This window comes from Chelonoidis abingdonii, chromosome 26 (genome assembly GCF_003597395.2).
Source record: "Chelonoidis abingdonii isolate Lonesome George chromosome 26, CheloAbing_2.0, whole genome shotgun sequence".
NCBI classification, from domain to species: domain Eukaryota; kingdom Metazoa; phylum Chordata; order Testudines; family Testudinidae; genus Chelonoidis; species Chelonoidis abingdonii.
In genome coordinates this window covers 10,797,502-10,807,550 of record NC_133794.1, presented here as the reverse complement: position 1 = coordinate 10,807,550, position 10,049 = coordinate 10,797,502, and positions in this window count along the sequence as shown.

Here is a 10,049-nt window from a genome sequence, read left to right as displayed (position 1 = left end):
AGCTCCGCCCAAGCCCGACCTAGACAACTGCGCTCAGACCCCCAGTACAACCGACCCCTGGTGATCCCACGCACCAGCCCCAGTTAACCGCACTAATAAGCTCAGGCACTCCCTGACTCCAGATCACCAAAAGCTACGGCCCATTCCCCTGACTCCCCCAAGTGCCCAGCTTCGGCCCAACCCCTGGACTACCTCAGCCCCACTACCTGTGACGAACGTGAGGACTGTTCCTAATGTTTGCTCTGAATACTGTGTGGTGCCTACAGATGTCCTAGCAGCTGATAAGATATCCTGGCAGAGCTAAAGGGCAGTTGCACCACTACTGTCCTGGCACTTACTGTCCTCGCTAGCAACTTGAATGCCTGGCCCGGTCTTGCATAACAGGTGCTTAACCTGCAGGTGTGTTTGGACAGAACAGGGATCAGGTGACCTCCCTGGCCCGGGAAGCCAACAACGACCAGCAGAGAGGACGAGGAGTGGGCCTGGAGTGGGTTAGGTCTGTCGACGCTACTTGGGGATAAGGAGTGTAAGTGCCCAGCTAGGGGACTTTGGCCTCTCGACCTTGCAATCGCCGCCCAGAATGGCACCCCGGCGAAGGGTCTTGGTTCGGCTGTACCAGTACACGCCTCGTACGAACTACTGTTCTGTCATCGAAAAACCTATGTTTTGACTGGGCTGAGAGTCACAGTGGCTGACTTGCAAAGTGGGTCAGAACCCACAAACCTGTGCTTCCAGGACCCAGCCTGGGTGGGCCGCATGCTGGAAGCGCAGCGAGGGCAGAGGATCTGTAAGATGCTTCAAGGAGAGAGTCCCCAGGGAGGTGAAGAGTGTGAGCTTCTTCGCCCTGAAACAAGTCTGCTCCGAGGCGAGAGGAGGCTCCCAAGTACCTTGCCCTGGTTTGCGGGAGAGCAGCTCAGAAGGCCGCCGGGACTCGTGACAATGGTGGCAGCGGTGGATGATCACTGCACCACTGTGGATGGGCTTCCTGTCATGTATAAGTGTCACTGGGGCTACAGATAAAACATCAGGAGGGATAATGAGAAGCCAGGCATGCTGAATGGCTTGATAGAGGAACGGTTTTCAGTGGCAGTTAACTCTGGAAGTGTGATGACCAGTGAGCAAGTGACTGTTGGAGTAAACCGGGGTCCTCGCTGAGGACTGACAGCGAGCAGTCCTCAGGGGTGGAGGACCGACTTGCTGCCTCGACCTGGGAAGAGCAGAGGATTTGCAGTAGCCAGCGGTTCCCCTGGGAGTGCAAGGAGCAGTCCAGGGGGCAAGTGAGTCTGCAGCTCGACCCTTGGCAAAGAGGTGTTGATCAGAGAAGGGCTGGCAAACACCCAGGGTTTTCCTGCGACAACCATCGGGGAGCCCGAGCACACAGCCCTGTGATCCAGAGCACTTTGGAAAGTCGGGATGTGAATGGCCTTACAATGGCTCTTAAGAAGGACAATTGTGATCCTTGTGTACAAAGAGAGGTTAACGGCATGGGGTGTAAAGTATCACCAGAGTATACACAGTTAATCGTAGCAGATTTGGAGGAGAGGACCTGCTCTCTGCAGCACCGTAGGAGTTTCCCTGACCCACGATCGGGCTAAACCAGAGGATGGGAGCGCTTGGACAGCAGCCGAGCGCTCCTCGTACACAGTATGCGTCCAACTCAGCCACGAGCAATATTCACGATTAGATTGACTTCCCATCAGAGGGATAGGAGATGGAATGGGATTGAGCAGAGCCATGAGAGAGCAAGAGAGGCACCGTGGAAGAGACCAAGAGGCTGTGGAAAAAGCCTGTGCAGAAAGAAAGTCAGCAGCTAGCACGGACTGGTGATAGGTGGAGTGGAGAGACTAGGGGGTGCCCGAGGGTCAGTGGGGAAACACGCCTGCAGGGCGAGGCCCTGGGACCAGCGGGAACTGTGGTGGTGCATGCCGCCAGGAAATTGCCTGAGGGATCTGTGGGGCTGGGTTGAAGGTCCCTGGGGTGTAAGCCCTCTCGCCTGCTCATGCCAGGATCCTGCGCGGACTAGCAGGAGGTCGGACTGTGCTGGTCTATGTGGGGTTCTCCAGATGTCGCTGGGAGCCCCTGTTGGGGGGTGACTGTCTCCCCTTGACAAGGATCCCGGCCCTGCCTCCTGTAACTGCTCTGAGGGTTTTGAAATTAAATCAGGGAAACTCAATTGGCTGGGAATGGAAATGTGTCAGTGAAAATGCAAATGACTTGCCTGGCAGTGGGGAGGGGCTGCTGGACTCAGGTACCCAGCCCCAGCCAACCCGACAAGTGACCCCGACCTGGTGATCCACCCCAGTTCCCAAGGCCGTCCCTGACCGCCAACACACCAACCCAACTACCCACCATCCCACCCCACCCCCCGCCTGCATCCCGCTGCCCCAGCTTCCCACCTGACCCAAGCCCAGCCTAACCCCTGTGGACGAACTGGGACTGTTCCTAATGTTTGCTCTGGAATACTGTGTTGGTGCCTCAGTGTCCCTAGCAGTTCTTAAGTTAACCTGGCAGAGCAAAGGGCAGTGAACTACTGCTGGCACTACTGTCTCTAGCAATCAATGGCCTGGCCCTCTTTGAAGGTCGCAACCTGCAGGTGTTGGAAAGACAAAGGGATAGGTGACCTCCCTGGCCACGGGAAACACAACACATACGACACAACAGACACACAGAGAGGACGAGGAGGGCTGGAGGGGTGGTTGTCGGAAGCTACCTTGGGGATAAGGAGTGAAGTGCGCCACTAGGGGTCTGGCTCACTGCCCCCCAGAAGGCACACCCGGCGAAGGGGTCTTGGTTCGGCTGTACCAGTACAACGCCTGTTTAGAACTACTGTTCCTCGGTCATCGAAAAACTTGTTTTGCTGGGCTGAGAAGTCACGTGGGCTGACCTTCGCAAAGTGGGGGTGAACCGCACAAACCTGTGGCTTCCAGGACCCAGCCTGGGTGGCCGATGTGGAAGCGAGGAGGGCAGAGTGATGCTGAAATGCTCCAAGGGAGACCCAGGAGGTGAAGAGTGGTGAGCTTCTGCCCTGAAACCAAGTCTGCTCCGAGGCGAGAGGAGGCTCCCAAAGTACCCTGCCCTGGCTTTGGGGGAGCAGACTCAGACAGGCCTGCCCCAGGCGGACTCGTGACATGTGGCAGCGGTGGTGATCTACTGCAACTGTGGAGGGCTTCCTGCAGTAAAGTGCACTGGGGAGCAGTAAAACACAGGAGGGATAATGGAGGCCAAGCATGCTGAAGGCTGAGAGACGGAAGCGTTTCAGGGCAGTTAACCTCTGGAAGTGTGTGACCAGTGAGCCCAAAGGACTGTTGGAGATAACCGGGGTCACCCTGAGGACTGCCAGCGAGCAGTCCATCAGCGGGTGGAGGACCGACTTGTGCGCTCGACCTGGGAGAGCTAGACGGATTTGCAGTAGCCAGCGGTTCCCCTGGGAGTGCAGGAGCAGTCCAGGGGCAAGGAGTCTGCAGCTCGAACCTGGCAAGAGGTGGTTGATCAGCAGAAGGGCTGGCACACCCCAGGGGTTCTTCCTGCGCACAACCATCGGGGACCGCCCCGAGCACATCAGCCTGGTGAGTCCAGAGCACTTTGGGAAACGGGAGTGATGGCCTTCACCAGCTCTTAAGCAAGGACAATTGGATCCTGTGTACAAAGCAGAGCGTTACGCATGGGGTGAAGTTCACCAGGCACAGTTAATCGTGCAGTTGGACGGAGGACCGGACCGCCCTGCCACCGAGGAGCAGATTTCCCTCGACCCAGATGGGGCTACAACGCGGATCTGGGAGCGTTTGGACAGCAGCCAGGACTCCTGAGCACCAGTCACTGCGTCCACATCAGCCAGGATTTCACGATTACGCGGACTTCCCCATCAGGGGATGGAGATGGATGGGATTTGGAGCAGGCCTGAGAGAGCAGAGAGGCACCGTGAGAAGAGAGCAAGAGGCGTGGAAAAAGCTGCAAGAAAGAAAGCAGCAGGCTCAGCACGGACTGGTGATAGGTGGAGTGGAGAGACTAGGGGGGTGCCCGAGGGTCAGTGGGGAAACACGCTGCAGGGCGAGGCCCTGGGACAGGGGAACTGTGGTGGTGCAGCCGCCAAAAAGGAAAAATTTGCCCCTGAGGGACTGTGGGAGCTGGGTGAAGGTCCTGGGGTGAAGCCCCTCGCTGCTATGCCAGGATCCCTGCGCGGACTAGCAGGAGGCGACGTGGCTTGGTCATGTGGGGTTCTCCAGATGTCGCTGGGAGGCCCTGTTGGGGGTGACTGTCTCCCCTTGACAGGATCCCGGCCCTGCCTCCTGTAACTGCTGAGGGTTTGAATTTAATCAGGAAACCAATTGGCTCGGGATGGAAATGGTCAGTGAAAATGCAATGACTTGCTGGCAGTGGGGAGGGGCCTGCTGGACTCCCAAGGATCACCTGCTACTGTAACCAGCCCACCTGAGACTGAGGGGGAGGAGAGATGCTCCGCCCCCCTGCCCGGAGAGGGGGCTCAAGCTGGCTCTGATGCTGAGACCAGAGCAGAGAGCTCGCTGCCGCTGGCCCCACTGGGACAGGCCAGCGGCAGCGCTGAGACAGGGGGGAGCTGAGACCCAGCTGAGTGGGGGGAACCCAGGCAGGGCAGGTCGCTTGCCAACGCCGGTTTGCCTGGTCCAGACGTGCTGCTGGGAAATGAAATTAACAGCAGGGAGGGAGCCTACCAAGGACAAGGCTCAGAGGGGCTGGTGACCGCCAGACACAGCCAGTGAGAGGGAGCAGGTCCACTCCTGCCCCAGCAGCTGAATCAGACGAGCTGCAGAGAGATCCCTCCTTGGAGAAGCTGAGGGATGCTGGTCACAGCGCTGCATAACCCCTTGGGGAAGGCTGCAGGGACAGAGTCCTGTGGGGGAAAGGATTCTGTCCAGGAATGGACCCCCGCAGGGGAAGTAGAACTGAGGGGATCAGGAGGCAGCTGGCGTGCCCACCAGGAATCCACAGGGTTCTTCCCTCTCAAGCTGCTGGATGGGAGGAGAGTGAGGGGACCCTGGACCTGAAGGGGAGGATCATGGGAAGGAAGGGGAAAGACCCCCTGGTGATTTCTTCCCTGGGTGGGCGCCATCTCCCATCAGGTGTTCCCATTCAGAGTCACTGGAAAGCAACACCAGATCCTGGAAGAGAGGTCAAGGACAGGATGGCTTTTAGATGGTCCAGCTGTTTACAGCCCATGGGGCCTCATCCATGGGCTGATCACCCAAGGGCAGACAGGATGGTCTGGTTTTACCTGGGGCTATCAGCAAGCTTAAGCCCATCACAGTGGTCCGATGCCACCCATGCTAGGCCTGGGGAGATTCTAGAAGCAAGGCAGAGGGGGATGGAGACCTTGGCCGCTGGCAGACATGATACATTGCATCTTTGCCAACCTGGGAGGAAAGGTGTCCCAGGTGAGAGGGGGCTGGGCTCTGCATTAAGAAGTTGGGACTGATGTAAAAGCCTGGAAAGTATAAGATGGGGATGGCAGAGGTTTGTGTCTGGGCAAGGTGGGAAGCGGCTCCCAAGGCCAGAGCTGGCAAGGCCAATGGGGGCTCTTAAGCAAGAGAGCCGACTCGCAGCTCAAAAGCGCTGGAAAGCCCGTCCAGTTTAAAACCAGTTATGGGGTGGCAAAAGGCACAGGTCCGATAAACCTCCCAGATGCGGCCTGCAAGTGCCCATCAAGCACATAACAAAGAGAGGGCAACAAACTGGGCAGGGTCTGGTGTAATACCTCACACCAAGGCATTGGAGAGGAGCTGGGGCATCCTGGGAACGTTGGTGGGTCTGAACTCCCCAGTCCTGGCTGGGTGTACTTGGCTCAGTTGGTCCAAAGGGTGGGAGAGATGTGACGAACTGGGACTGGTTCCCTAAATAGGATGCTCTGAAATACTGTGTTTGGTGCCTCAGTGTCCAGAGAACAAGACAGAACTTCTTAGTACTGGCGCGAAGAGGTAGAAAACTACAATACAGCCTGCACTCTGTATACTAGCAAACGTTGAGCTGGGCCTCTCTGCAAGAGGGCCAACTGCAGGGGAGAAAGCAAAGGATCAGGTGACCCTGGCCCGGGGAAAGGAGCCTGAGCAGAGAGGAAGGGGCTGGAGGGGCTGGTTAGGTGGAGCTACCTGGGGATAAGGAGTGAAGTGCAGACCTAGGGGTCTGGCTCACTGCCCCAGAAGGACCGGCAAGGGGTCTGGTTGCTGTATCTACAAGCTGTGTTGAGACTCTGTTCCTGTCATCGAATAAACCTCTGTTTTGCTGGCTGAGAGTCACGTCTGACTGCAAAGTGGGGAGAGAACCTGTGCTTCCCAGGACAGCCAGGGGGGGCTCGTGATGGGAAGCGCACAGAGGGGCAGAGGATGCTGAATAAGGAGAGACCCAGGAGGTGAAACGCGTGGAGAGTGCTGAACAAGTTGTAGAGGAGAGGAGGCTCCAAAGTCCTGCCTGGCTTTGGGGGAGCAGTTCCGAGCATCGCCCGGGCGCACTCCGTGAACCCCAATGCACTCACTCCTGAGCCCCAACGCCCAGTGATGACTCCCTCTCACAGAATAAGGACAAGATCAGTCCCCTGGGTGGCCTGGCTTCGGCCTCCCTGCTGGGGGCTTGCTGGAATCTGCCCTGGGGGTGGGGTGGCATCCAGAGTGTACATGCCGGCTTGCCCCTGGGACTGACCAGAACCTCCAAGCTTCTTTTTCCCCTGCCCCCACCCGGGTAGCGTCACTCCCAGCAAAGGGCCCTGTTCTCCCCTCAGCCGCAGGGGTCCTGTGGAGATCTGGGGGCTGCTAAACACAGGGGTGCCTGAGTCACTGGGATCTGCCTGGGTAGCCCTGAAGCCCCCTCAGGCCACCTGCTGGTGCTTAAAGCCCTTGGTCCAAGATGACTGACTGGACTATGGCATAGGCTGCGGTGGCGGTGAGGAGGCACCGGCAGAGCTGGGGGGGTAGGGCGAGCTAGCAGGGGCTGCAGGTTGGAGTGAGGGGCACCAGCAGAGCTGGGGGTGGGGGGCTCAGGGCTGGGCTAACAGGGGGCTGCGGTCGGGAGTGAGGGGCACTGGGTGGGCTGTACCATCAGCCTCATCCGGAGTCTCTGATCCGTACGAATTCGAGACAACACGGCGCGGTTTTAAACAGCGTGTTTCACTCTTTTATGGAGACATCACTGGAATAATAAAAATAAATAAAAAAATAAAATAACATAAAATAAAATATTTTTTACATTAGTGCGAAAGAAAAAACAAAAAGGCAAACTTGGCACCAGGCCCCTCGGTCAGGGTGGGGTGGGGAGCCGGGGGGCAGGTTCCCCTTCCCAGGAACCCTGTGCCCTGCGCCGACGCTGGTACCTCCCTACAGTAAACACTCCCCAATGCATTGACGTGCCCACCATGGCAGCAGAATGCCCGCAATAAGAAAATACCCCTAGAGAATCTGCACCCAAGGGCGTGCCAGGTCCGTCCGCAGGGCCCGGCCCAGTGCCGGTGCCGCGGCAAGGGCTGGGAGAGAACTGGCTGACCCCAGCCAGGAAAGCAGAGACCTGCTCAGCGATTGGCTGCAGCCCCCCAGAAAGGGGTGAAGGACTAGAGCCTGGAGACCATTTCCTGGGAAACTTCTGGGGGTGACATATTGCGGCTTTCAGCACTGGCCGTTCTCAGGGGCCGTTCCAGCTGCACCCATCTTGGCTGGCTTCCTCCTGGGTGTGGGTCTTGCCACCCCTGGGCGTAACCCTGGTGGGCTCGGTTGGAAACCAGCCTGGCTTGACTGGGAGCGCTGGGTTGGGAGATCCACCCACGGCCTGGGAAGCACCTGGGGAAAATCTCAACACGACGTTTCGGGCCCAAAGGTTTCCTTTCCTCAGCTGGGAATTGCTGGTTTCTCCTCAGTCCCCTAAAATCAAACTATTCTCGTGAGAAGAACCCACCCGCTTTGGTTTGCAAATTTTCCACTCAGCTCTGGGCTGGGGTGGCCGAGCCGTGTGCCGTAGGGCACTGCCCAGCTGGCCAGAGACCTTTCCTCAATTGGCACTGGCCCGGTTTCCTTTGCACACTGTGCTTGAAATGTGTGGCGTCGCTGGGGGGGGGAGGGAGGAGGAGGCAGCTGCCCCAAACACACGCCAAGAGATGTATGGTGTTAACCAGCCTCGCTCCTGGGCCCGGGAGTGAGAGTCCAGAACATCCCTGACCCCGTGTTCTCCTGAACGATGCCTAGGGCACTGGGGCAGAGCCGCGGCGGGCACACACAGAGTTGACTCCATCTGTCTGTGCCAACCCTGCTGAACAGCGCGCGGAGCTTCCCACCCCCACCTTCCCAGGGGCAGCTGCCCCCGTCCACGCTCCCCTACTGCAGCCGCAGGCATCACACAATCATGTCCGGGATGTCGTCTTGACGATGTTGCTGTTGCGGTCGAAGTAGAGGATGGAGAGGGGCCGGCGATGTGGTGGGCACACAGCAGGACTGCCGCGCTGCTGGACGTTGTGGCCGGAGCAGGTTGAGCACGGCCGTGTGGGAGGAGGGAGCCATGCCCGGGCTGCTGGCCACGTGGGGCGGGCACTGTCCATGCAGTAGTTGATCTGGTAGCCTCTGGCTTGTGATCCAGTCGTTCAACCGATGTCCCGGAGTCCACTGAAAGTCCTTGCGGAGCACAGGTTGGAGTGCTGGTCGCAGCGCCGAGAACGGCGTGCCAGTTAGGCCCACGGAATGACGAGCTCACATTGGGAAGCGCACAGAGGGGCAGAGGATGCTGAATGCTCCAAGGAGAGACCCAGGAGGTGAAGACGTGTGAGCTTCTTGCCCTGAACAAGTCTGCTCCGAGGGAGAGGAGGCTCCCAAAGTCCTGCCTGGCTTTGTGGGGAGCAGTTCCAGAGCATCGCCCGGGGACTCCGTGACATACCCCCAATGCCCAGCTCCCCTGAGCCCCAACGCCCAGTGATGACCTCCTCTCACCAGCCATGGAAAGACAAGCTCAGTCCCCTGGGGTGGTCCTGGCTTCGGCCTCCCTGCTGGGGGGCTTGCTGGGATCTGCCCTGGGGGCTGGGGCTGGCATCCAGAGTGTACATGCCCGGCTTTGCCCCCTGGGACTGACCCAGGAACCTCCCAGCTTCTTTTTCCCCCCTGCCCCCACCCGGGGTAGCGTCACTCCCAGCAAAGGCCCTGTTCTCCCCTCAGCCGCAGGGGGTCCTGTGCAGATCTGGGGGGCTGCTAAACACAGGGGGGCTGCCTGAGTCACTGGGAATCTGCTCTGGGGTAGCCCTGAAGCCTCCCCTCAGGCCACCTGCTGGTGCTTAAAGCCCTTGGTCCAAGATGACTGGACTGGACTATGGCTATGGGGCTGCGGGTCGGGAGTGAGGGGCACCGGCAGAGCTGGGGGGGGTAGGGCTGAGCTAGCAGGGGCTGCAGGTTGGGAGTGAGGGGCACCAGCAGAGCTGGGGGTGGGGGGCTCAGGGCTGGGCTAACAGGGGGCTGCGGGTCGGGAGTGAGGGGCACTGGGTGGGCTGTACCATCAGCCTCATCCCGGAGTCTCTGATCCGTAAAGAATTTCAGGACAAACACGCCGTGTTTTCACCTCTTTATTGGAGACATCACTGGAAATAATAAAATAAAATAAAATAAAATAAAAATAACATAAAATAAAATATTTTTTTACATTAGTGCGAAAAGAAAATACAAAAAGGCAAACTTGGCACCAGGCTCCTCGGCAGGGTGGGGTGGGGAGCCGGGGGGGCAGGTTCCCCTTCCCCAGGAACCCTGTGCCCTGCGCCGAGCCTGGTACCTCCCCTACAGTAAACACTCCCCCAATGCATTGAACGTGCCCATCCCATGGCAGCAGAACTGCCCCCGCAATAAGAAAAATACCCCTAGAGAATCTGCACCCAAGCGGGTGCCAGGTCCGTCCGCAGGGCCCGTGCCCAGTGCCCGGTGCCCGGCCAAGGCTGGGAGAAGAACTGGCTGGACCCCAGCCAGGAAAGCAGAGACCTGCTCAGCGATTGGCTGCAGCCCCCCAGAAAGGGGTGAAAGGACCAGAGCCTGGGAGACCATTTTCCATGGGAAACTTCTGGGGGTGAC